A 25,487-nucleotide genomic window follows, 5' to 3' on the forward strand; every position below is an offset into this window, starting at 1 on the left:
GAAATTGTTGAACTATCATGCTTGACTTATATTATTTTGAGAGTCTTTTAGAACATAATGGTAATTTGCTTGGGTTATAAAACTAGTCCTAATATGATGGGCATCCAAGAGGGATATAATAAAAACTTTCATATGAAGTGCATTGAATACTATGAGAAGTTTGATTCTTTATGATTGTTTTGAGATATGAGGATGGTGATATTAGAGTCATGCTAGTGGAGTAATTGTGAATTTTAGAATAATTGTGTTGAGGTTTGTGAGTCCCGTATCATGCACGTATGGTGAACCGTTGTGTAACAGATTTGGAGCATGAAGTATCTCTTTGATTGTTATCATTTGTGTGGAGGTCGGGATTGCGGGATGGTTAACTCCTACCAACCCTTCCCCTAAGAGCCTGCTGTTGACCCACAAGTATAGGGGATCAATTGTAGCTCTTTTCGATTAGTAATAGTGTCGAACCCAACAAGGAGCAGAAGGAAATGACAAGTAGTTTTCAGTAAGGTAATGTCTGCAAGTGCTGAAACTGTAAGTAGCGAGTAGTTCGATAGCAAGATAATTTGTAACAAGCAAGTAACGATAGTAACAATAAGTATGAAGCAAGGTAGCCCAATCCTTTTTAGACAAAGGACAGGCCAAAACAGTCTCTTATAACAAGTAAAGCGTTCTTGAGGGTACACAGGAATTTCATCTAGTTACTTTCATCATGTTGGTTTGATTTGTGTTCACTACTTTGATAATTTGATATGTGGGTGGACTGGTGTTTAGGTGCTGTTCTTACTTGAACAAACCTCCTACTTATGTAGCCCTCCCGCAAGCATCCACAACTACGAGAAAAGTATTAAGAATAAATTCTAACCATAGCATTAGACTCTAGGATCCAAGCGGTCCCTTACGGAATAGTGCATAAACTGGGGTTTAAGTTTCTGTCACCCTCGCAACCCACCATCTATTTACTACTCCACAATGCATTCCCTTAGGCCCAAATATGGTGAAGTGTCATGTAGTCAACGTTCACATGACACCACTAAGGGAATCACAACATACATACTATCAAAATATCGAACACATATCAAATTCACATGATTACTTGCAACATGATTTCTTCCGTGACCTCAAGAACAAAAGTAACTACTCACAAATAATCAACATGCTTCTGATCTGAGGGGTATTAAATAGCATAATGGATCTGAACATATAATATTCCACCAAATAAACCATATACTAATCAACTACATGATGTAATCAACACCACTAGTCGCACCTAGCACCAATCTATAGTTTCGGTAACAAGATTGAATACAAGAGATGAACTAGGTTTTGAGATGAGATGGTGCTAGTGAAGATATTGATGGAGATTGCCCTCCCCGAGATGGGAGAGTTGTTGGTGATGATGATGACGATGATTTCCCCCTCTGGGAGGGAAGTTCCCCCGGCAGAATTGCTCTGCCGAAGAGCAAAAGTGCTCCTGCCCAAGTTCCGCCTCGAGACGGCGGCGCTCCGTCCCTAAAGTCTCACCTTTATTTTTTCTATGTCAAAATGACTTATATACCAGAAGATGGGCACCAGAGGTGGGCCGAGGAGGGCACAACCCACCAGGGCGCGCCTGGGCTCCCTGGCGCGCCCAGGTGGGTTGTGCCCAACTGGTGGGCCCCCTCTGGTAGTTATTTGCTCCAATATTTCTCAAGTATCCCATAAAAAACTCTCCATGAAGTTTCAGCCTGTTTTGTAGTTGAGCAGAATAGGTAGCCTGACGTAGCTTTTTCAGGTCCAGATTTCTAGCCACCAGAATTCTCCCTCTTGGTGTGTACCTTGCAAATTATGAGAGAAAGGGCATTAGAATTACTCCAAAAGGCATTATTATGGATAAAAACATTATAAATAATAGTAAGAAAGCATGATGCAAAATGGACGTATCAACTCCCCCAATCTTAGACCTCGCTTGTCCTCAAGCAAAAACCGAAATCGAAAAACATGTCCACATGCTTTGAGAGAGAGGTGTCGATAAAAACAAAAGTACGGACATAGAATCATCATGTTGATTATCATAAAAGCAACAAAATTGAGCATAGGAGTTTTATCATTGAACTTGCATCATATACTTCCCATGAATAAGTAACAGTTCATCACATAATCGAAGTATAAAGGAAAAACACTATTAAAACCAACAAACTATGTTGTCAGTCAACTTTGCAACTACAATTCATCATCTTTTCAGGAAGAGTCACGCGTCGGAGCCTTTTAGCAAGTCCACATACTTGACCATCATATAGTCTTCTGTGATTACTAACGCTCACCTCGTACCCATGAGCAAAACATTTCAATCGGACACCTAGAAAGATATGGGCTTATAGTTTCGCCTCCCAACATACTCACCTCAAGGGTGATGTCAACAATAATAACTCATGCTATCTATATTCAACTAGACACATGTGCCTAGATCTTTCCTCACCACATGATGCTTGCCAAAAGAGTAAATAAAAAGGAATAGAAGAAAAAATCTAACTCTTTACATAAAAGTGAATACATAAAAGTAAAAGATAGGCCCTTCGCAGAGGGAAGCAGAGGTTGCCATGCGCTTATTTGTTTGCATGCTCAATCCCTTAGGGAAAGAGAACGTCATGTTGTATTGCCCCTTAAGATGACAACCTTTATTATGCAGTTTGTCGCTTTTATTCTTTGTCATCCAAGTTCGTACAACACTCAATTTTCTCTTGCACTAAATGATCTCACATATTTAGAAGCAATTTTTATTGCCTTTTTGCACCGATGACAACTTACTTGAGGGATCTTGCTCAATCCATAGGTAGGTGTGGTGGACACTTGAAAAAGATTTGGGTTTAAGGGTTTTGGATGCACAAGTAGTATCTCTACTTGGTGCAGAATTTTTGGCTAGCACAGATAGGGGGCAAGCATCACATGTTAAAGGATCTATGACAATATGACTTCTATGTGAATATAAATATACATAAATCATTAAGTTGTCTTCCTTGTCCAACGTCAACAATTTTGGCATATAATATTTTGATGAGGGCTCACAATCACAAAAGATTTCTAGGATAGTATATTTATATGTGAATTTTCTCTTCCCTTATTAATTCTTTCATGAGTTGCATCATTGACTAATGCTCTGTTTGTCAATCTCTAATAAAATATCCTACTTATACTTTCCTTACGTGGTGCTAACACGTACCATAGGATTAGTATATGATCTTATTGATTTATTTCCTTTCTTTTATTTATTTATTTTTTCTTCCTTTATTATTTATTTTCTTTATTTGCAACATGAAAGTAAAGAAAGAAAAACTCAGACTAAATTTATTATATAACTTGCACACGATTACGAGGATAGATCACTAAGCAGACTCTCAAATGAAAAAGGATCAAACTAAATTTATTTCATATAAAGAAAAAATATTGAGCTAAAATAAGTAAAAGCAAAAAAGATAGTGGGATGATACGATACCGGGGCACCTCCCCCAATCTCGGCGGAAGCCAAGGGGAGTGCCCATACCCGATACTCAGCTCTCCTTTGGTGGTGAAGAAGCTTCTTCCTCCTCGGCTAGTAGTGCTTGTGCTGTCACCGGGGATGGATTTAAGGTAGCTTCCTCGCCCTTGCCTCCCTTGACAGCGTCTGTAATCTCCTCCCTCTTTTTCTCGATCTTCACCAGCCAAGCATCTTCTTCCATCTTGTGGGAGGAGCAGGAAGACGTGATGCCTGGCTTGATAGATCTGACCAGGAACAGCAAGAAAAGAGAATAGAGGATTTCTTCATGATATGGTGGTTAACAGGTTCGGGAAGTATATATAGAATTTTTATCTTGCAGGACAAGTGTCGTGGAATTGTCACGGCAGATGTCCTCGTGAAAGGACTTGGTCGTGGAGCCATCGCAACTAGGAAACTTAAAGGGGTTAGTCGGGACAAAGGACACGAGGTTTATACTGGTTCGGCCTTGGGAGGAAATCAAATGAGTAAAGGTTTCTGCCGACTCCCCTCAAGGAACCACTCACTACTCAACTTGAAACCACGGACCAACCTCCTGCTTTTTACTTTCTTCTTTGTCCCAATTCATATCGAGCATGTCTTTCTCCATCTATAGATAGAGAGAATATAGGATAGGGGCACTCAAAGCAAATAGGATTTTGTATCTAATACTAATAGGTACTAACCGCATTCAAGATTGACTTGACCTCTTATTTTCGATAGGCAGAAATGCTTATGCCCTAGGGGTTTAAAGGGCCCACTCCCTTTGGTTGACTCATCAGGCTCACCACCTTTTGGAGCTCATCCAACAGTCAGTCTACTTAATCATAATCATAATCAATCCGTTGCTATTGCTATTTATCGCCATACCCACAAGAGGGTAATTTATCCAACTCCCCATGCGAAAGCAAGTCCGGCGTCATGCGGTGAAGGTAAAAGCCTACGATCTAGTTTTGAGTGGGATTGCTTATGTCTCGATAACCAGGGAGCGAATCACTTGACCTAGCTCTCGATTTGGTGTTACTTGCCCTGAACCGCCGTCGGGTCATCCCGTTATATACAGAGGTCGACGCCCAGTGGCTCACAGAGTCCCACTCGGCTCATAAACAGTGTCCGGCTCGGTCTCTTAACTATGCTTGCCTTACAATACAAGTCACGTACATATGGCAGTTTATCACTAAGGGCCTTAAGTCGCCTCTAGGCTTTGGGCCCTTAGCTGAGCCGCCGTCTTCAACCTTGGTCTTGGGCCTCAAGAATACTTGTAAGTATAGCCCGGCCCCTCCTGGGCGGGTCATACCAATAGTTATATCCCCAACATTAGGCCCCAGATTGATTTGGACTGGTTCATGTCAATCTTCAACATTTAAGAAAAAAATCTTCTGCTCTCTACTTATGAAATGTTCGTAACCCGCCAGGATGTCATCCTCTGGATTTGTGGTAACCCGCCATGACATCACCTGCCATAAATGCATGTTTTATTCAATCTATCCCCATGGATTTTTCTCTTCAATGACCATCCCGAAAATCGAGGTGTCCTTGTAGTCGGATAATTTATGTTTTTAGCCTCCTCGTTTTTGCGCTCTTTTAGTGGTCCTTCCTTATAAATAGACCCGACCAAGGTCCTTCTTCATTCTTACCTTTCCTCGTCTTCTTCCTCTCGCCCCCTACTGTCACTCGAGCTCCGCCACCACCGCAGCGCATCTTTGTCTTCGTCGACCTTGGGACGCTACATCAACCTGAGTCCGTCCAGAAAACAATGGCGCTCTTCCGCAACATATCTACCGTTGTAAGTTTTCCCCTTTTCGCATCTTAGATCCATGCTAGGGTTAGCGAGTTCCTCTGTACAGTTTGTAGTTCACCTCAGTTCTTCGTGTTTCTTCTGCCGTGGCTTCTTTTGATCCATCAGTAGCATAAATCTCATGCGGTATCTGTTCCGCATCCATTTTAGGTACTAGCAGATCATTTTTCTTCGTAAGAAAGCCTCATTAGAATGCATGAACTCCTTTGTACCATGTTTTTAGGTCTAGAAATTTTTCTTTTCCGAATAGCCATTTGATCCAAAATAATAGCTGTAGTTTGTGAAACTTGTTTATGCAATACTTAGGCAAAAATCTGTATTTGTTAGATCCATCTAGCCATGGCGACTCTTACCACCGGTTTAAACGAGGCAACGCTCCCTTGATAACCTTGACCACCCATGGCGGTTTAAACAGATTTAACAGCTTATGGAGCCTATGGCGGCTTAAATAATCTTGACATAATTGTCCTTATACCATTAGGCCCCTTATAAGCTGCCATTTTAAGTAGGCATTGAAATATCTTCCTTCGGCTTAAATTTGAACCGGTAATTTATGTTTTGTCTTAGGCTTTCGTCATAATGGCATCGAAAGCGCCCACTTCCTCCAACTGGGTTAAATACATTGTCACAGACAGCACACTTGACGATTTTGTGAAGACCGGCTATCTGCCGAAGAAGGAAATCATGTCCTATCGTGCTCCTAACCCGGAAGAAAAATTTCCTCACCCCAAAAAGGGGGAGGTTATTGTTTTCACGGATCACATGAACCGGGGTTTCTCTCCACCCGGCTCAAAATTCTTCAGAGATGTGTTGCACTTATTTGATCTTTGCCCACAAGACATCGGACCCAATTCCGTTTCTAACATCTGCAACGTCCAAGTATTCAGTAAGTATATCTTGGAGAAGAACCCAATATATTGCTCTTCCAAGAGTTATTTTACTTAAACCGCCAGAAAGAATGCACCAACAACCAGAGCTTGGAACTTGGTGGTGTCTCAATCCAGCATCGGAGGGACATGATCTTTCCTTATGCTAATCCGCCGAGTCATCTCAAAGACTGGAATCAAACATGGTTTTACTGCCAAGACACCTCTTCGGTTGGTGAAAATCCTCTGCCCTTCCTTTGTGCTCTTTGTCTGGACTCCACACATCCGCTCCCTGACAAGATAACAGCCGCCGAACGCAAAACGCTTGCCCCCACCCTGGCTAAGATCAAGGCTCTTCTGGGGAACGGGCTGAACAGCATTGATTTAGTCCGGGTTTGGCTCGCCTGTCGGGTTATTCCATTGAGGCGCTGCCCCGGTTTGATGTGCACTTATACTGGCAAAAAGGATGACCCTCTACGGCACAGCCCTGATGACTTGCCTGAAGATGTCATCAATGATATGACAAAATCGATTTTGAACGAGAGTTTAGCAGACTGCGGTAAGGTGGGCTTAGCTCCCTTCTGCGAAGCTAATCTGGCTCTAGCGGTAAACCACCCATCTGAATATATTACTTTGATTTTTTGTTTTGATGTTCTATCCATACTCATTCCTCTGTAAACTCTCACAGCCGGGTGATAAATTCTGGAAGGTCAAATATGACCATGAAGCTGCAAAGAGAGCTAGAAAAGCCAAGAGAGCCGCTAGAAAAGAGGCTGCAAAGAAGAAGGGCAAGAAAGCCACTGCCTCTGACCTGCTTCGGCTGGAAGAATCTTCTGAGTCGGAGGTAGCCCTTGACTCTCTTGGTTCCTTTTTTAACCATCTTATTGACACTGATTATCAGCAGGAGGACACAGGAGCCAGCCGTAACAAGGCTGAAGAGGTAACTATCATTTCCTCTGACTCCGAGCCTTTGCCAAGACAGAAAATCCGCAGAGTAACCCGGAAAGTAAGATTTTAACATCCATTAGCTTATCAAGATCCTCAATTTCTTTTGAAGCGACAGATTTATGAGAGTCGGAGGCAGACCTAGACTAAAAAGGATGCTGAGCTCTCCTCTGGCTTGCCAAACACCCCAAAGAAGCGCCGGAATGAGGTCACCTCTGATTTAAATCTCTTTTATCCTTTAGCGGGTCTTACTCATCAACCACTCAATTCTTCTGACTCGGATTATTAGGAAACTTCCCCTTCCTTCAACGACTCAATGCAGTCCAATCTGCCAGCTTTCAAGACCGTACCAGGGTAATGATAACCTGCTTATCCTGTATTCATTTCAATTCATTTCATTTTCAGTAACCTTTTGACTTTATGTAGTGGACAAGACAAACCCAGCAAAAGGGTCAAGAAGAACAAGTCGGCTGAAGATACGGTCGTGATCGAGCCAGTACTTGAAATAGTCGTGCCTGAATCATTAACTCATGAGCCACCACCTGAACCAGCTCAAGATATACGAACTCCAATTGCTGACCCGCCTGCTGAATGGATGGTCCTCAAAATACTGATGTCGAGATCACCGATACCGGCTTTGTTGAGCCGGGAAGGCCAACCGTGTTGGCCAAATGCTCCGCCAAGGAAGAGCTTCTGGAACACCACCGGGTTAAACTTGATGTCACTGACTATACTCACATGAGTATTGAAGAGGTCTTTTCCAGCTATATGAGTCAAGTGCACAGTAGCCGTGACACTGAATTAACATGGTGAAGCAGATGCACCAGAAATTTGAGGTACAACCCTTTTTCTGTACTTACTTATGTTTACTATGCCAGCCCCCAAGTCTATTGCTTATGATGAATACGCTGTAGACTGTAGAAACTAATTTAGTGACATTAGTATATGAACAAGATATGTAAGAAATCCGGCTTACTCCGTAGTCCCCAAGGGGCGGCTTAACTAGTATGGTTAAACCAGTTCTTCATATGGTTGTCTTTAAATAAAACATTTGAAACTTTTAAACAGCAATATGCATTAGCCCCCAAGTGCCAAGTACTCTTGCTTGCAAAGTGATTGGGACTTATTATCGTGAACCGCCACGTTAAGTAAAATTCTTCGGTAGACCACTACAAGAAATATGTCAACGAGTGACCTTTTGTTAGTGACCCTGGAAGAATTGGTCATAGATCTATGACCATTTCAGACCAATTGGTCAAAAGCTGTTCGGGGGGCTCCAAACCCTAAACTATAACGACCATTTTGGTCAGAAAGGTCGTAATTTCCTTACACGAAAAGGTCATAAAGCAGATAGCACTGGTCCGCTGCCTTATTTCTAGCTGATCATGACCAATCTAGATGGTCATAACCTTGTAAATTGTGGTGGGTTTCTATGACTAGGCGCCACCTCATCAGTTTTGCCTATGTGTCATGTCCATGTGGTAGTTTTTGCCCTAGGTTGTGAAGCAACCTATATTTCTGTCATTCCCAAAAATCCCAAAGAAATCTCATAAATTCTTTGGGTCATATCTTCATCAAATATGTAAAAAACCTTCCTTGCCTAGTTCAAAAATATTCATTTTCCTATTCTGTTCAGAAAAACACTTTGTGAAGGAAGTTCCACTTTGGCATGTCCAAATGGTATCCATTTTCTACAGTGCTTTCCTATGCCCAAATAACCATCCTCCACCAAATGCCAACTCAACCCATTCATTATTTTGAGCCCAGCTTCAACATTCGTACTTATGTCTAGTGTGGTACTTTGCAAAGCAAGTACCACCTAGGGTCCTCCTTTTGAGCTAAAAATTTGTGAAGACGGTCTTCTTAGTAACTGATCGTCCTCAGCCAAAGCTCATGCACATTAGCCATGTGCATTTCCCGTACCGCTAATCAAACACTTGGCTGCTTATTCATGTTTGAGCATCGATCGGTCTCCTCGTGAGAATCTTATGTTGTGATTTTCTTCCTAGCACCTACCTGGGGAGTGCCCAACCCACTAGACATGTCTAGGCCGCCCAGAACACATGGCAATGCCATGGTCACGTTGTGACCACGCGGCGGGCATGCTAGTTTACGCGCTCTAGAGTTGGAGCCCTCGGCCACCGTCCAAACTTCAACGTATCGCCGCCAAACCATGTATTTATGATTAAATAGGTACTTATGTAACTAGAAATTATTTTTGGAAAAAATAAATAGCAAACTATGAGGCAGCTGCAGTTCAAATTTGACCTGCTTCCTCCTGAATCGGCGGGAATTTGTCTTTTTCACCAGAGGTTGATCAAAACTTTTGCCACCCAACCATTTTGTCAATTGTGCATTATATATGGCCTAGTATTTTATAAAATTGATTAGGTCCAATTTTGCAACAAATATATGGTAGGTCCTTCACAAAAAAACATTTTGGGCACTCGAAAAAATAGAAAATGAATTTTTCGTGCAAAGAAAATGAAAACTTCCTTAGGCAACATTGTTTGTCATTCCAAGATGCACCCTTGTGCATGATATGAGGTCATTTGAACAAACTATGCCATGAATTTGGCCATAAGATTGATCATTTGGCTTGATAGCCATGAATCTTCACGCATGATAGCTCATTTCTGAGAACACTTTTTTTAAAATAATTTCCATATTACAAGTTTATTATTTTTGCTGGGAACTTGGCCACATATAATGACACAATGCGAAGGTTTTCCAATTTTTTGATTTTTCTGAATATTTTATGCCTGTTTCAAAATGCGATCAAAACGGCGGGAATGACCGTTCCTAGCTAGTGGTTGAATCTTGGAATTTTTTTGGTGTTTCTCTGATTAAATAGATACTCATGTACCTAGAAATGATTTTTGGAAAAAATAAAGAGCAAACTATAAGGCAACTACAGTTCAAATTTGACCCGCTTCCTGCTGAATTGGCGGGAATTTGTCTTTTTCACCAGAGGTGGATCAAAAAAATTTACACCCTACCATTTGGTCAATTGTCCATTAAATATATCCTAGTATTTTAGAAAATTTATTTGGTACTTCACAAAAAAACCTCATTTCGGGCACTCGAAAAAATGGAAAATGAATTTTCTGTGCAAAGAAAATGAAAACTCCCTTTGGAAACATTGTTTGAAATTACAAGATGCACCCTTGTGCACAATATGAGATCATTTGAACAAACTATGCCATGAATGTGGCCATAAGATTGATCATTTGGCTTGATAGCCATGAATCTTCACGCATGATAGCTCATTTCTGAGAACACTTTTTAAAAGAATTGCCTTATTACAAGTTTATTATTTTTGCTGGGAACTTGGCCACATATAATGACACAATGCGAAGGTTTTCTAATTTTTTGATTTTTTTGAATTTTTTATGCCCGTTTTAAAATGCGGTCAAAACGGCGGGAATGACCGTTCCTAGCTAGTGGTTGAATCTTGGAATTTTTATGGCGTTTCTCTGATTAAATAGATACTTTTGTACCTCAAAATGATTTTTTGAAAAAATAAAGAGCAAACTATGAGGCAGCTGCAGTTCAAATTTGACCCGCTTCCAACTAAAGCGGTAGAAATTTGTCTTTTTCACGAGAGGTGGATGAAAACTTTTGACATCCAACCATTTGGTTAATTGTGCATTAAATATGGCCTAATATTTTAGAAAATTGATTTGGTGCAATTTTGCAACAATTATTTGGTAGGTTCTTCAAAAAACATTTTTGCCACTCAAAAAATGATTAAAAATAGTTAGAAATATGAAAAATGCATACAAATTAGTCCTAACCCATAAAATGTGGTCTAACTCTAGTGAAAGTTTGTGTGGTGCCTTTTGCAAAATATTTTTGATAGTTACTTCATAAAATCCCTCTATTTTTAGTATTTGAAAACTATTTTACATCACTGATTTTCTGAACCAATCATAACTCTGTCCGTGGATCGATGACATGGCGTCCATCCATCCATCCATCTCTCCATCCCACATCCATCCATCCATCTATTTACAGAAAAGAAGAAAAAAAGAAGAAAAGGAGATACCCCCACTCGCATCCCAAACCCTAGCTCAGATCGACCCCTCCCCCCGTCGCCCCCTTCCTCCCTCGTCCCCATCTCCTCGCCGCCGCCCCCTTCCCGATCTAGATTCCTCCTCCGCCGTCGTTCATGGCCTCCCCCACGCCCCTCCTCTCGCCCCTCCCCTTCCCTCACCACCTAACTGAACCAACAAGCCCACCACACACCCCCACCTTGTTACCGACGCGCCGCCGCCGTCCCCCACGATCTGGATCCCCACGAACCAGCCGCTGGCGACCGCATCCACTCCGCCATGGGCGCCACCTCCACTCCCCTCCCCTCCCATTCCTGGCTGGAGATCCCCTCCTCTCCAATCCCACCCGTGCTCCACAGTCGAACCCTACACGCGCGCGCTAGGGGCTGCCCCGATCTGTGAGATGTGGCGCAACCGCGTGTCGCGGGGCCTCCGGGAGGCAAAGGCCGCCGCTGCTGCCGCCGCCGCATCCAGGCGCTTCTCCACCACCTCGGTATCCCCTATTCCTTCTCATGTGCCCAAAATCCAGCCCCGCCACCGAGCACATCTGCCTCGCCGCCTGCGACTCCGCCCTCTACCCCGCTGCCGGCTCCCCCCACCATCTGCTCCTTCCCTCGCCTCCCCTCCAGACCGGCTCGACCTAGGCTGGCTGTTTCCTCCAGATCCGTCGGCAGGGGAGGAGGAGGCGCCTCCTCCCACTGCCACATCACCCTCCAACCTTCTCTCCTTCCTCGCACGTGCCCAAAACCCTAGCCACGGCACTCGAGGAGTGTTGGTAGTGCACCGAGCGCTGCCTCGACTAGGGCGGCGGCGGCGGCGCCGACCTCATCCTCGACGATGCCCCGCTGCTCATCCACCATGGTGTCAAGGCCGACGAGGAGACCATCACCGGCGTCAAGCAGTTGCAGGAGTCCGTCACTCTCCTGTTCCATGCCATCAATGTCACCAAGAGCAAGGTATACTTCCATTCTTCCCATTTTTACAGAGTTTCAGATCTGATGTTGTAGTTCTTGGAAGTTGATGTACTTCTTGCTAGTTAGTGGCATCGAGCCCCAGTCTGTTGCTTGTGATTTTGATGGACGCGCAGAGAAGCCTGCTAATAAATTGGGTCTCATCAATGGCTGCAGGGGATCCCATCATGATAACCTTGTGCGCCGGCATACTGCAGCGTGATTGCTGTCATGTGTGTGTTCCTTGAGCTACAGGTGAGACTTACTATCATTGCAATTAGACTTCTGCAGCGTGATTGCTGATCTCTGCATGTTTTTACCCATCCAACCCTCTAGTGATGAACTTGAATTTGTCCATTACTCGTGATGCATGCATGCAGCCGAACAACTGCCGGGCAAAATTGTGTCAACCGCTAGAAAATTCAAATCCAAAATCAAAATAAGCATCGAGAAACAAAAAGAGAAATCTTCATGTGAACAGTGTGTCCTTTTTTGCTTTTGTCTTTTGTGACATTATTCATGCTGAATTTGTTTCTATTTTGTTTCTCAATGTTTTTTCGAGTTTATATCTGAACTTTTAGAGGTCATGGCCACATGTCTTGGGTACATTCACAATTTTTTCGAAAATATTAAACATTTGAAATTGACTTTTAGCATAGCATAGCAGTATTGATTCACATGGTTCAAATTATGTTAAAAGCACCGCAACTGTGGTTCAGATTTGTAGGTGGTGGTATAAGTTACTATAGGTGGTGGAGGTATAAGTTACTATATTTGTAGGTGGTGGCAATATAAGTGAGCAATGGTCTCCAACCACTTTGAGGTTGTTATTCTCTGTTTTGGAAATATATTCATTCTGGGGATGCCATGTTTTTTTCTTGCTGATGTTATTCTCTGTTTTCGAAATATATTCAGTTTGGGAATGCCATGTTACACTGACACAACTTATTAGTTTGGTCCTTGTCTGATTTAGTTGTTGCATCTTGTCTTCATCTCCCCTGCCTCCCTCTGATTCCTCGTGTGTTTGCTTTGGGTGCAGGTTGATTTGATCTGTACAAGCTGCTGCTGCTGCAGGTGGACAAGGAAGCCCGCATGGTTGCTGCTGCACTACAGTCTGCTTTTCATTTTTTGAACAAGATGTATTAATGTTAAGTTGACATTACTGTTGCCTTGAGCTACATACACTTACTAACATAGATCCTGGTATCCTGTTGTTTACTCTAAGACTTGTTGTTTAGCAAGGCTTGAGTAATTTAGTGTACTACATCTTTAGTTTCAACTGAAATTTTTATCATGCTATTGTGACATCTACTGAAAATTTCAAACAAATGAAAGGAGTACTATAGTTACAAATGGAGCCTGCAAATTTTGTACATCTACTGTACTCAATTTTAGTTATATGTAGTTACAAAGCATCAATTGTAAGACTGTAACTAAACATATCTTCTTATCCTCTTTGATTTTACTCATACACATGCTTATGATCCTGTTAACAACATAGCGTTTGTAATGCGGCTTCGTTGTTGTTCTCTTTTTCATATGCAGTTCTACTGTTATGTGTGTGATGCTCCAGCTCCATGCAAGCACTGGGGTAAAGGGCTCTGTCAAGCAGGTCTTGTGGTAAGCATCTCGTTTCCGCTCAGTCCCCCATCCGCCCATGTCTGTTCGTTCAAACTGGTGGTGCTACGAATGGGTTTGCTTGTGGATTCTTGTTTTGGTACTAGTTTACTTTGCTATGAGTAAAATGCTGGTACTTTGCTTGCCATGTCTGGTTCTTGTTTTGGTAGTAGTTTGCTTTGCTTATCCAGTAGTATTAGTCAATTGGCCAGCCTGGATTAACTTGCTATTGTACATGATGGTGTTAACTATGAAAATGCCAAGTGTGAGAAAATTAGACCAGCTGTCCATTTCTTGCCTGAATGCATTCTTTAAATGAGATGATGTGCTAGAGACATGCTACTTACTATAAACAAGATGGTGTTTACTGTATTGTCTTTCATGCACATTTGGTGTATTATCTTCTGACCTACTGGGGTCATATGTACTGTACACATAGAAGCTGAACTATCTTCACTGAAATTCAAGAACTATCTTCACTGTTTCTCCCTGCTGCATGCCTCACCCATTCTCCTTCTTAGTTTTGATATAGCTCTGCAGTTTACTTGAATCTGTAGTTGCTTTCAAAAGTATATGCAAAGTGTGTGTGTGTGTGTGTCCAGTGAGCAAATCTGTAGTAATTACTGACTATACTATCTGCTTTCTTTTAGTGGATATTTTCTCCTCAGTTCTCTTTTGACATATAGTTTGTTCTCTTTGAATGTGCAGGTAGTATACTATGCTGGTGATGTTTCTTCGTTGCTGCGATCATTTGAACCTGGATGTCATGTGTTATATGATCTGAGCCATATGGCATATTGTAAAAAAATTATGTATGATGTTTTTTCGTTGCTGGGATCACGTGAAGATGTATGTTTGAAATGCTGCTTTGACAACAAACTTGTATTCCTGTGTACATCCTGCTTTGACAGCAAAATTAAGAAAATTTCTCAACAATATATATTGGTTAATTATCTGTTTTCCAATTTCTATGCTTAAAATTGTACTACACCTAAAAAGGCCACAGCCTAACTGATGATGTTGTGGAATTGTTTATTTTATTTAAAATAGAGAAAATAATAATAATTCTGCCAAAACTTATAAAAAACAAAATGAAAAGGCCAGCAAAAACAAAATGAAAAGGCCAAAAAAAAATTTACTAGAAAAAGGAAAGGGCCCAGAAAAGAAAAAGGTCGTAAAATTTGGCTTGGCCCATTTAGTTAACCATGAAAAAAAACACAAATAGGCTGATGTTGGAAATATGCCCTAGAGGCAATAATAAAAGGATTATTATTATATTTCCTTGTTCATGATAATTGTCTTTTATTCATGCTATAATTGTATTATCCGGAAATCGTAATACACGTGTGAATACATAGACCACAATACGTCCCTAGTAAGCCTCTAGTTGACTAGCTCGTTGGTCAACAGATAGTCATGGTTTCCTGACTATGGACATTAGATGTTGACAACGGGATCACATCATTAGGAGAATGATGTGATGGACAAGACCCATTCCTAAGCATAGCACAAGATCATGTAGTTCGTTTTGCTAGAGCTTTTCCAATGTCAAGTATCTCTTCCTTAGACCATGAGATCGTGTAACTCCCGGATACCGTAGGAGTGCTTTGGGTGTACCAAACGTCACAACGTAACTGGGTGACTATAAAGGTGCACTACAGGTATCTCCGAAAGTGTCTGTTGGGTTGACACGGATCGAGACTGGGATTTGTCACTCCGTGTTACGGAGAGGTATCACTGGGCCCACTCGGTAGTGCATCATCGTAATGAGCTCAAAGTGACCAAGTGTCTGGTCACGAGATCATGCATTACGGTACGAGTAAAGTGACTTGCCGGTAACGAGACTGAACAAGGTATTGGGATATCGACAATCGAGTCTCGGGCAAGTAACATACCGTCTGACAAAGGGAATAGTATACGGGGTTGCTTCAACCCTCGACATCGTGGTTCATCTGATGAGATCATCGAGGAGTATGTGGGAGCCAACATGGGTATCCAGATCCCGCTGTTGGTTATTGACCGGAGAGCTATCTCGGTCATGTCTGCATGTCTCCCGAACCCGTAGGGTCTACACACTTAAGGTTCGGTGACACTAGGGTTGTATGAATATGAGTATGCAGCAAACCGAATGTTGTTCGGAGTCCCGGATGAGATCCCGGACGTCACGAGGAGTTCCAGAATGGTCCGGAGGTAAAGAAAACTATATAGGAAGTGTTGTTTCGGCCATCGGAAAAGTTTCGCGGTCACCCGGTATTGTACCGGGACCACCGGAAGGGTCCCGGGGGTCCACCGGGTGGGGCCACCTATCCCGGAGGGCCCCGTGGGCTGAAGTGGGAGGGGAACCAGCCCCTAGTGGGATGGTGCACCCCCCTTGGCCCCCCTGCGCCTAGGGTTGGAAACCTTAGGTGGGGGGGCGCACCACTTGCCTTGGGGGGCACTACACCCCCCTGGCCGCCGCCCCCTTGGGAGATTGCATCTCCCAGGGCCGGCGCCCCCCTGGGGGCCTATATAAAGGAGGGCAAGGGGGAGGGCAGCCGCACCCCAAGTCTTGGCGCCTCCCTCCCCCTGCTACACCTCGTCCTCCTCCCGCAGCAGCTTGGCGAAGCCCTGTCGGAGTTCTGCTGCATCCACCACCACGCCATCGTGCTACTGGATCATCATCAACCTCTCCTTCCCCCTTGCTGGATCAAGACGGAGGAAACGTCACGCTGACCATACATGTGTTGAACGCGGAGGTGCCGTCCGTTCGGCGCTAGGATCTCCGGTGATAGGATCACGACGAGAACGACTACCTCAACCCCGTTCTTTTGAATGCTTCCTCTCGCGATCTACAAAGTGGTATGTAGATGCATCTCAGCTTTCACTCATTGCTTAGATGAACTCATAGATGGATCTTGGTGAAACCGTAGGAAAAATTTTATTTTCTGCAACATTCCCCAATAGTGGCATCATGAGCTAGGTCTATGCGTAGTTCTCTATTGCACGAGTAGAACACAATTTTGTTGTGGGCGTAGATCTTGTCAACTTGCTTGCCGCTACTAGTCTTTTCTTGCTTCAGCGGTATTGTGGGAAGAAGCGGCCCAGACCGACCTTACACGTACGCTTACGTGAGACAGGTTCCACCGACTGACATGCACTAGTTGCATAAGGTGGCTAGCGGGTGTCTGTCTCTCCTACTTTAGTTGGAGCGGATTAGATGAAAAGGGTCCTTATGAAGGGTAAATAGAAGTTGACAAAATCACGTTGTGGTTATTCGTAGGTAAGAAAACGTTCTTGCTAGAACCCAATTGCAGCCACATAAAAGATGCAACAACAATTAGAGGACGTCTAACTTGTTTTTGCAGCAATTGTCATGTGATGTGATATGGCCAGAAGTTGTGATGAATGATGAATGATATATTGTGATGTATGAGATCATGTTCTTGTAATAGGAATCACGACTTGCATGTCGATGAGTATGACAACCGACAGGAGCCATAGGAGTTGTCTTTATTTTTGTATGACCTGCGTGTCATTGAAGAACGCCATGTAAATTACTTTACTTTATTGCTAAACGCGTTAGCCTTAGAAGTAGAAGTAGTCGTTGGCATGACAACTTCATGAAGACACAATGATGGAGATCATGGTGTCATGCCGGTGACGAAGATGATCATGGAGCCCCGAAGATGGAGATCGAAGGAGCTATATGATATTGGCCATATCATGTCACTACTATATAATTGCATGTGATGTTTATTATGTTTTATGCATCTTGTTTACTTAGAACGGCGGTAGTAAATAAGATGATCCCTTATAATAATTTCAAGAAAGTGTTCCCCCTAACTGTGCATCTTTGCTAAAGTTCGTCGTTTCGAAGCACCACGTGATGATCGGGTGTGATAGATCCTTACATTCACATACAACGGGTTTAAGACAGATTTACACATGCAGAACACTTAGGGTTAACTTGACGAGCCTAGCATGTACAGACATGGCCTTGGAACACAGAGACCGAAAGGTCGAACATGAGTCGTATGGAAGATACGATCAACATGGAGATGTTCACCGATGATGACTAATCCGTCTCACGTGATGATCGGACACGGCCTAGTCGACTCGGATCGTGGAACACTTAGATGACTAGAGGGATGTCAAATCTGAGTGGGAGTTCATTAAATAATTTGATTAGATGAACTTAATTATCATGAACTTAGTCTAAAACTTTTGCAAAATATGACTTGTAGATCAAATGGCTAACACTCATGTCAACATGAACTTCAACGCGTTCCTAGAGAAAACCAAGCTGAAAGATGATGGCAGCAACTATTCGGACTGGGTCCGGAACCTGAGGATCATCCTCATGGCAGCCAAGAAAGATTATGTCCTAGATGCACCACTAGGTGAAGCACCCATCCCAGAGAACCAAGACGTTATGAACACTTGGCAATCACGTGCTGATGATTACTCCCTAGTTCAGTGCGGCATGGTTTACAGCTTAGAACCGGGGCTCCAAAAGCGTTTTGAGAAACACGGAGCATATGTGATGTTCGAGGAGCTGAAAATGGTTTTCCAAGCTCATGCCCAGGTCGAGAGATATGAAGTCTCCGACAAGTTCTATAGTTGTAAGATGGAGGAAAACAGTTCTGTCAGTGAGCACATACTCAAAATGTCTGGGTTGCACAACCACCTGTCCCAGTTGGAGATCAACCTCCCAGACGAGGCGGTCATTGACAGAATCCTTCAGTCGCTCCCACCGAGCTACAAGAGCTTTGTGTTGAACTACAATATGCAGGGGATGGTGAAGACCATTCCTGAAGTATTTTCAATGCTGAAGTCAGCAGAGGTTGAAATCAAGAAAGAACATCAGGTGTTGATGGTCAATAAGACCACTAAGTTCAAGAAGGGCAAGGGTAAGAAGAACTTCAAGAAGGACGGCAAAGATGTTGCCGCGCCCGGTAAGCCAGTTGCCGGGAAGAAGTCAAAGAATGGACCCAAGCCTGAGACTGAGTGCTTTTATTGCAAAGGGAAGGGTCACTGGAAGCGGAACTGCCCCAAATACTTAGCAGACAAGAAGGCCGGCAACACTAAAGGTATATTTGATATACATGTAATTGATGTGTACCTTACTAGTACTCATAGTAACTCCTGGGTATTTGATACCGGTGTCGTTGCTCACATTTGTAACTCACAGCAGGAGCTGCGGAATAAGCGGAGACTAGTGAAGGACGAGGTGACGATGCGCGTCGGGAATGGTTCCAAGGTCGATGTGATCGCCGTCGGCACGCTACCTCTACACTTACCTACGGGATTAGTTTTAAACCTCAATAATTGTTATTTAGTTCCAAGTTTGAGCATGAACATTGTATCTGGATCTCGTTTGATATGAGATGGCTACTCATTTAAATCCGAGAATAATGGTTGTTCTATTTATATGAGAGATATGTTTTATGGTCATGCCCCGATGGTCAATGGTTTATTCTTAATGAATCTCGAACGTAATGTTACACATATTCATAGTGTGAATACCAAAAGATGTAAATTTGATAACGATAGTTCCACATACTTGTGGCACTGCCGCCTTGGTCACATAGGTGTCAAGCGCATGAAGAAGCTCCATACTGATGGACTTTTAGAGTCTCTCGATTATGAATCATTTGACACGTGCGAACCATGCCTCATGGGTAAAATGACCAAGACTCCGTTCTCCGGAACAATGGAGCGAGCAACCAACTTATTGGAAATCATACATACCGATGTGTGCGGTCCAATGAGCGTTGAGGCTCGCGGAGGATATCGTTATGTTCTCACTCTCACTGATGACTTGAGTAGATATGGGTATGTCTACTTGATGAATCACAAGTATGAGACCTTTGAAAAGTTCAAGGAATTTCAGAATGAAGTAGAGAATCAACGTGACCGAAAGATAAAATTCTTACGATCGGATCGTGGAGGAGAATATTTAAGTCATGAATTTGGTACACACTTAAGAAAATGTGGAATCATTTCACAACTCATGCTGCCTGGAACACCTCAGCGTAATGGTGTGTCCGAACGTCGTAATCGCACTCTATTGGATATGGTGCGATCTATGATGTCTCTTACCGATTTACCGCTATCATTTTGGGGATACGCTCTAGAGACAGCTACATTCACTTTAAAAAGGGCACCGTCTAAATCCGTTGAGACGACACCGTATGAATTATGGTTTGGGAAGAAACCTAAGCTGTCGTTTCTAAAAGTTTGGGGATGCGATGCTTATGTCAAGAAACTTCAACCAGAAAAGCTTGAACCCAAGTCGGAAAAATGCGTCTTCATAGGATACCCTAAGGAAACCATTGGGTATACCTTCTACTTAAGATCTAAGGGCAAGATCTTTGTTGCCAAGAACGGATCCTTTCTGGAAAAAGAGTTTCTCTCGAAAGGAGTAAGTGGGAGGAAAGTAGAACTCGATGAAGTACTACCTCTTGAACCGGAAAGTAGTGCAGCTCAGGAAAACGTTCCTGTGATGCCTACACTGATTGGAGTGGAAATTAATGATGATGATCAAGGTACTTCTGATCAAGTTGCTACTGAACTTCGTAGGTCCACAAGGACACGTTCCACACCAGAGTGGTATGGCAACCCTGTCCTGGAAATCATGTTGTTAGACAACGGTGAACCTTCGAACTATGAAGAAGCGATGGCGGGCCCAGATTCCAACAAATGGCTAGAAGCCATGCAATCCAAGATAGAATCCATGTATGAAAACAAAGTATGGACTTTGACTGACTTGCCCGATGATCAGCGAGCGATAGAAAACAAATGGATCTTTAAGAAGAAGACGGACGCGGATGGTAATGTCACCATCTATAAAGCTCGACTTGTCGCTAAGGGTTATCGGCAAGTTCAAGGGATTGACTACGATGAGACTTTCTCTCCCGTAGCGAAGCTTAAGTCCGTCCGAATCATGTTAGCAATTGCCGCATACTATGATTATGAGATATGGCAGATGGACGTCAAAACGGCATTCCTTAACAGCTATCTTAAGGAAGAGCTGTATATGATGCAGCCAGAAGGTTTTGTCGATCCTAAGAATGCTAACAAAGTGTGCAAGCTCCAGCGATCCATTTATGGGCTGGTGCAAGCATCTTGGAGTTGGAACATTTGCTTTGATGAGATGATCAAAGCGTTTGGGTTTATGCGGACTTATGGAGAAGCCTGCGTTTACAGGAAAGTGAGTGGGAGCTTTGTAGCATTTCTCATATTATATGTAGATGACATACTTTTGATGGGAAATGATATATAATTCTTGGACAGCATTAAGGCCTACTTGAATAAGTGTTTTTCAATGAAGGACCTTGGAGAAGCTGCTTACATATTAGGCATGAAGATCTATAGGGATAGATCGAGACGCCTCATAGGTCTTTCACAAAGCACATACCTTGATAAGATTTTGAAGAAGTTCAAAATGGATCAGTCCAAGAAAGGGTTCTTGCCTGTACTGCAAGGTGTGAGATTGAGCTCGGCTCAATGCCCGACCACGGCAAAATATAAAGAAGAGATGAGCGCCATCCCCTATGCCTCAGCCATACGATCTATTATGTATGGCATGCTGTGTACCAGACCTGATGTAAACCTTGCCGTAAGTTTGGTAGGAAGGTACCAAAGTAATCCCGGCAAGGACCACTGGACTGCGGTCAAGAATATCCTGAAGTACCTGAAAAGGACAAAGGACATGTTTCTAGTTTATGGAGGTGACGAAGAGCTCGTCGTAAAGGGTTACGTCGACGCTAGCTTCGACACAGATCTGGATGACTGTAAGTCACAAACCGGATACGTGTATATGTTGAATGGTGGAGCAGTAAGCTGGTGCAGCTGCAAGCAGAGCGTCGTGGCGGGATCTACATGTGAAGCAGAGTACATGGCAGCCTCGGAGGCAGCGCATGAAGCAATTTGGATGAAGGAGTTCATCACCGAACTAGGAGTGATACCCAATGCGTCGGGGCTGATCAAACTCTTCTATGACAACACTGGAGCTATTGCCCTTGCCAAGGAGCCCAGGTTTCACAAGAAGACCAGGCACATCAAGCGTCGCTTCAACTCCATCCGTGAAAATGTTCAAGATCGAGACATAGATATTTGCAAAGTACATACAGATCTGAATGTCGCAGATCCGTTGACTAAACCTCTCTCGCGAGCAAAACATGATCAACACCAGAACTCTATGGGTGTTCGATTCATCACAATGTAACTAGATTATTGACTCTAGTGCAAGTGGGAGACTGTTGGAAATATGCCCTAGAGGCAATAATAAAAGGATTATTATTATATTTCCTTGTTCATGATAATTGTCTTTTATTCATGCTATAATTGTATTATCCGGAAATCGTTATACACGTGTGAATACATAGACCACAATACGTCCCTAGTAAGCCTCTAGTTGACTAGCTCATTGGTCAACAGATAGTCATGGTTTCCTGACTATGGACATTAGATGTCATTGACAACGGGATCACATCATTAGGAGAATGATGTGATGGACAAGACCCATTCCTAAGCATAGCACAAGATCGTGTAGTTCGTTTTGCTAGAGCTTTTCCAATGTCAAGTATCTCTTCCTTAGACCATGAGATCGTGTAACTCCCGGATACCGTAGGAGTGCTTTGGGTGTACCAAACGTCACAACATAACTGGGTGACTATAAAGGTGCACTACAGGTATCTCCGAAAGTGTCTGTTGGGTTGACACGGATCGAGACTGGGATTTGTCACTCCATGTTACGGAGAGGTATCACTGGGCCCACTCGGTAGTGCATCATCATAATGAGATCAAAGTGACCAAGTGTCTGGTCACAGGATCATGCATTACGGTACGAGTAAAAGTGACTTGCCGGTAACGAGACTGAACGAGGTATTGGGATATCGACGATCGAGTCTCGGGCAAGTAACATACCGTCTGGCAAAGGGAATAGTATACGGGGTTGCTTGAACCCTCGACATCGTGGTTCATCCGATGAGATCATCGAGGAGTATGTGGGAGCCAACATGGGTATCCAGATCCCGTTGTTGGTTATTGACCAGAGAGCTGTCTCGGTCATGTCTGCATGTCTCCCGAACCCGTAGGGTCTACACACTTAAGGTTCGGTGATGCTAGGGTTGTATGAATATGAGTATGCAGCAAACCGAATGTTGTTCGGAGTCCCGGATGAGATCTCGTACGTCACGAGGAGTTCCGGAATGGTCCGGAGGTAAAGAAAACTATATAGGAAGTGCTGTTTCGGCCATCGGGAAAGTTTCGCGGTCACCCGGTATTGTACCGGGACCACCGGAAGGGTCCCGGGGGTCCACCGGGTGGGGCCACCTATCCCGGAGGGCCCCGTGGGCTGAAGTGGGAGGGGAACCAGCCCCTAGTGGGCTGGTGCACCCCCCTTGGGCCCCCCTTGCGCCTAGGGTTGGAAACCCTAGGTGGGGGGGGCGCACCACTTGCCTTGGGGGGCACTCCACCCCCCCCCCCGGCCGCCGCCCCCTTGGGAGATTGCATCTCCCAGGGCCGGCGCCCCCCTGGAGGCCTATATAAAGGAGGTCAAGGGGGAGGGCAGCCACACCCCAAGTCTTGGCACCTCCCTCCGCTGCTACACCTCGTCCTTCTCCCGCAGCAGCTTGGCGAAGCCCTGCCGGAGTTCTGCTGCATCCACCACCACGCCATCGTGCTGCTGGATCATCATCAACCTCTCCTTCCCCCTTGCTGGATCAAGACGGAGGAGACGTCACGCTGACCGTACGTGTGTTGAACGCGGAGGTGCCGTCCGTTCGGCGCTAGGATCTCCGGTGATAGGATCACGACGAGAACGACTACCTCAACCCCGTTCTTTTGAACGCTTCTGCTCGCGATCTACAAAGTGGTATGTAGATGCATCTCTCCTTTCACTCGTTGCTTAGATGAACTCATAGATGGATCTTGGTGAAACCGTCGGAAAAATTTTATTTTCTGCAACGTTCCCCAATAGCTGAATTATTGGGCTCGGCCCATGTAAAACACTGAATTGGACCGGGCTGAATCTTATCAGTGACCTTTTCAATAGGTCGCAATATTGCCACGTCAGATTGCCACGTCAGATCCGATGTGGCTTGGGCAGACAGCCAATGACCAAAACAAAAGGTCATGGGTTCAACGACCTTCGGTTTTGGTCGTAAACGTCTATGACCTTCTCACACAGAAGGTCGTTAATTTTAGTTTACGACCATCAGCTTTTGACCTTCTGTTTTTTGTCACAAAGAGGTCGCAAATGAAAAACAATGACCTTTTCAGTGACCAATAGTCAAGGTCACAAGTTGACATATTTCTTGTAGTGGACATTAGCCCCCAAGTGCAAAGTGTTGTTGCTTGCAAAAGGCTTGGGACTTAATATTGCATCATGTTTGTCCTAATTCTTGACCCGACTTTTGTATAGGCCGCCACGAGTCAACTTGAATTAGAAGTATCTGATCTCAAGAACCACCTTGAAGCCCAAGATACAGAAACCCAAAGAGCTGACTCTAAGTTTAAATTCAGCGTTTTTGAACAAGAAAAGCTAAATAAAGAATTGGAAATAGAGAAAAGGCCTGGGCTGATGAAAAAATTGCGTTGATTAATCGAGCTGAAAAGGCAGAGGCGGCTCTTGAAGAAGCAACCGATGAATTATCCGGGTTGAAGCGCCATGTCTCTCAGATGGTCTCAGCGATCTTTGGTAAGTCGCCCTCCAAGTGTTAAATTCTTGAACTGTTCAATTGATCATACAAATTGGAACTGACTGACCTAACAATGTTTATGTAGGCCCCAGAAGTTCAAATCTGAACCAAGATATGTTGATCAAGCTGAAGGAGGTTTATACGCTGGTGGAACAACTATACACTGGATCTTAGCGTGCTTTGGCCACAGTAGCTTTGTCAAATGAAGTGCCTACCCTCCTAGCGGATGTACTAAAGAAGCTGTCTATGATGCCTCAACGGTTCCAGGAACTAAGGCGGTCAGCTGCTAGAGCCGGAGCGGTGAATGCTTTAAGCCGGGCCAAAGCTCGGCTACCAGAATTAGACCCAGCCGACATCGCTATTGGTTATCCAAGCCTGAAAGAGGATGGTACTTCCTTTGAACAGGAAGATTTTGGCACTTGTGTGAAGGAGGTACACCCCGTGGCCACCCTGATAGTTGAGAAGTGGATCTCACCAAGTACCAAGCGGGTTATGATGCAGAGAACCAGAGAATTCCAAGGCCTCACTATAAAGTGACCAGTCTGATCCCCCCACTCCGTAAGCATACCTTCGCCCCTGAAGTTGACCCGGCCGGACTAGTTGATGATGAAGCTGAATTTGAAGCTTTGAACAACATTGACTGGTCATCATCAACTTTCCAGGAAAGGGAACAGGGTGAAGAAGCGGAGAGGGCTGACCCGGACGCTTCAGGCCAACATGAAAGCTAATCTGCCATGGCGGCTCATACCTATGATGTGCTAAAAAAACAATATGAATCACTTGGACTCGGGGAGTCATGTAATAGAATAGAAATAACTTTATTTTGGTTGTGCCATCATGCATGTTTTTGGTGCTTAATACTACTAAGCTGCCGTGTTATATTCAGCCGTGTTTACTTTTCATCTGCCTTCCGTATGCCTGACCAAATCTTCGAACTGTCCTGCACATAAAAACAGATCACAAGATCCCTTGGCGGCTTACCTCAAGGCGGGTCATAATAACTTGATATACTAAAATAGAAAAAGAATCACGGATAAGCCTGTTGAAAACACAACTATAATCTTATACCTGTGATCTTTTGATTTGTACT

Source organism: Triticum aestivum, chromosome 1B (genome assembly GCF_018294505.1).
Source record: "Triticum aestivum cultivar Chinese Spring chromosome 1B, IWGSC CS RefSeq v2.1, whole genome shotgun sequence".
In the NCBI taxonomy this organism is placed as follows: Eukaryota; Viridiplantae; Streptophyta; class Magnoliopsida; order Poales; family Poaceae; genus Triticum; species Triticum aestivum.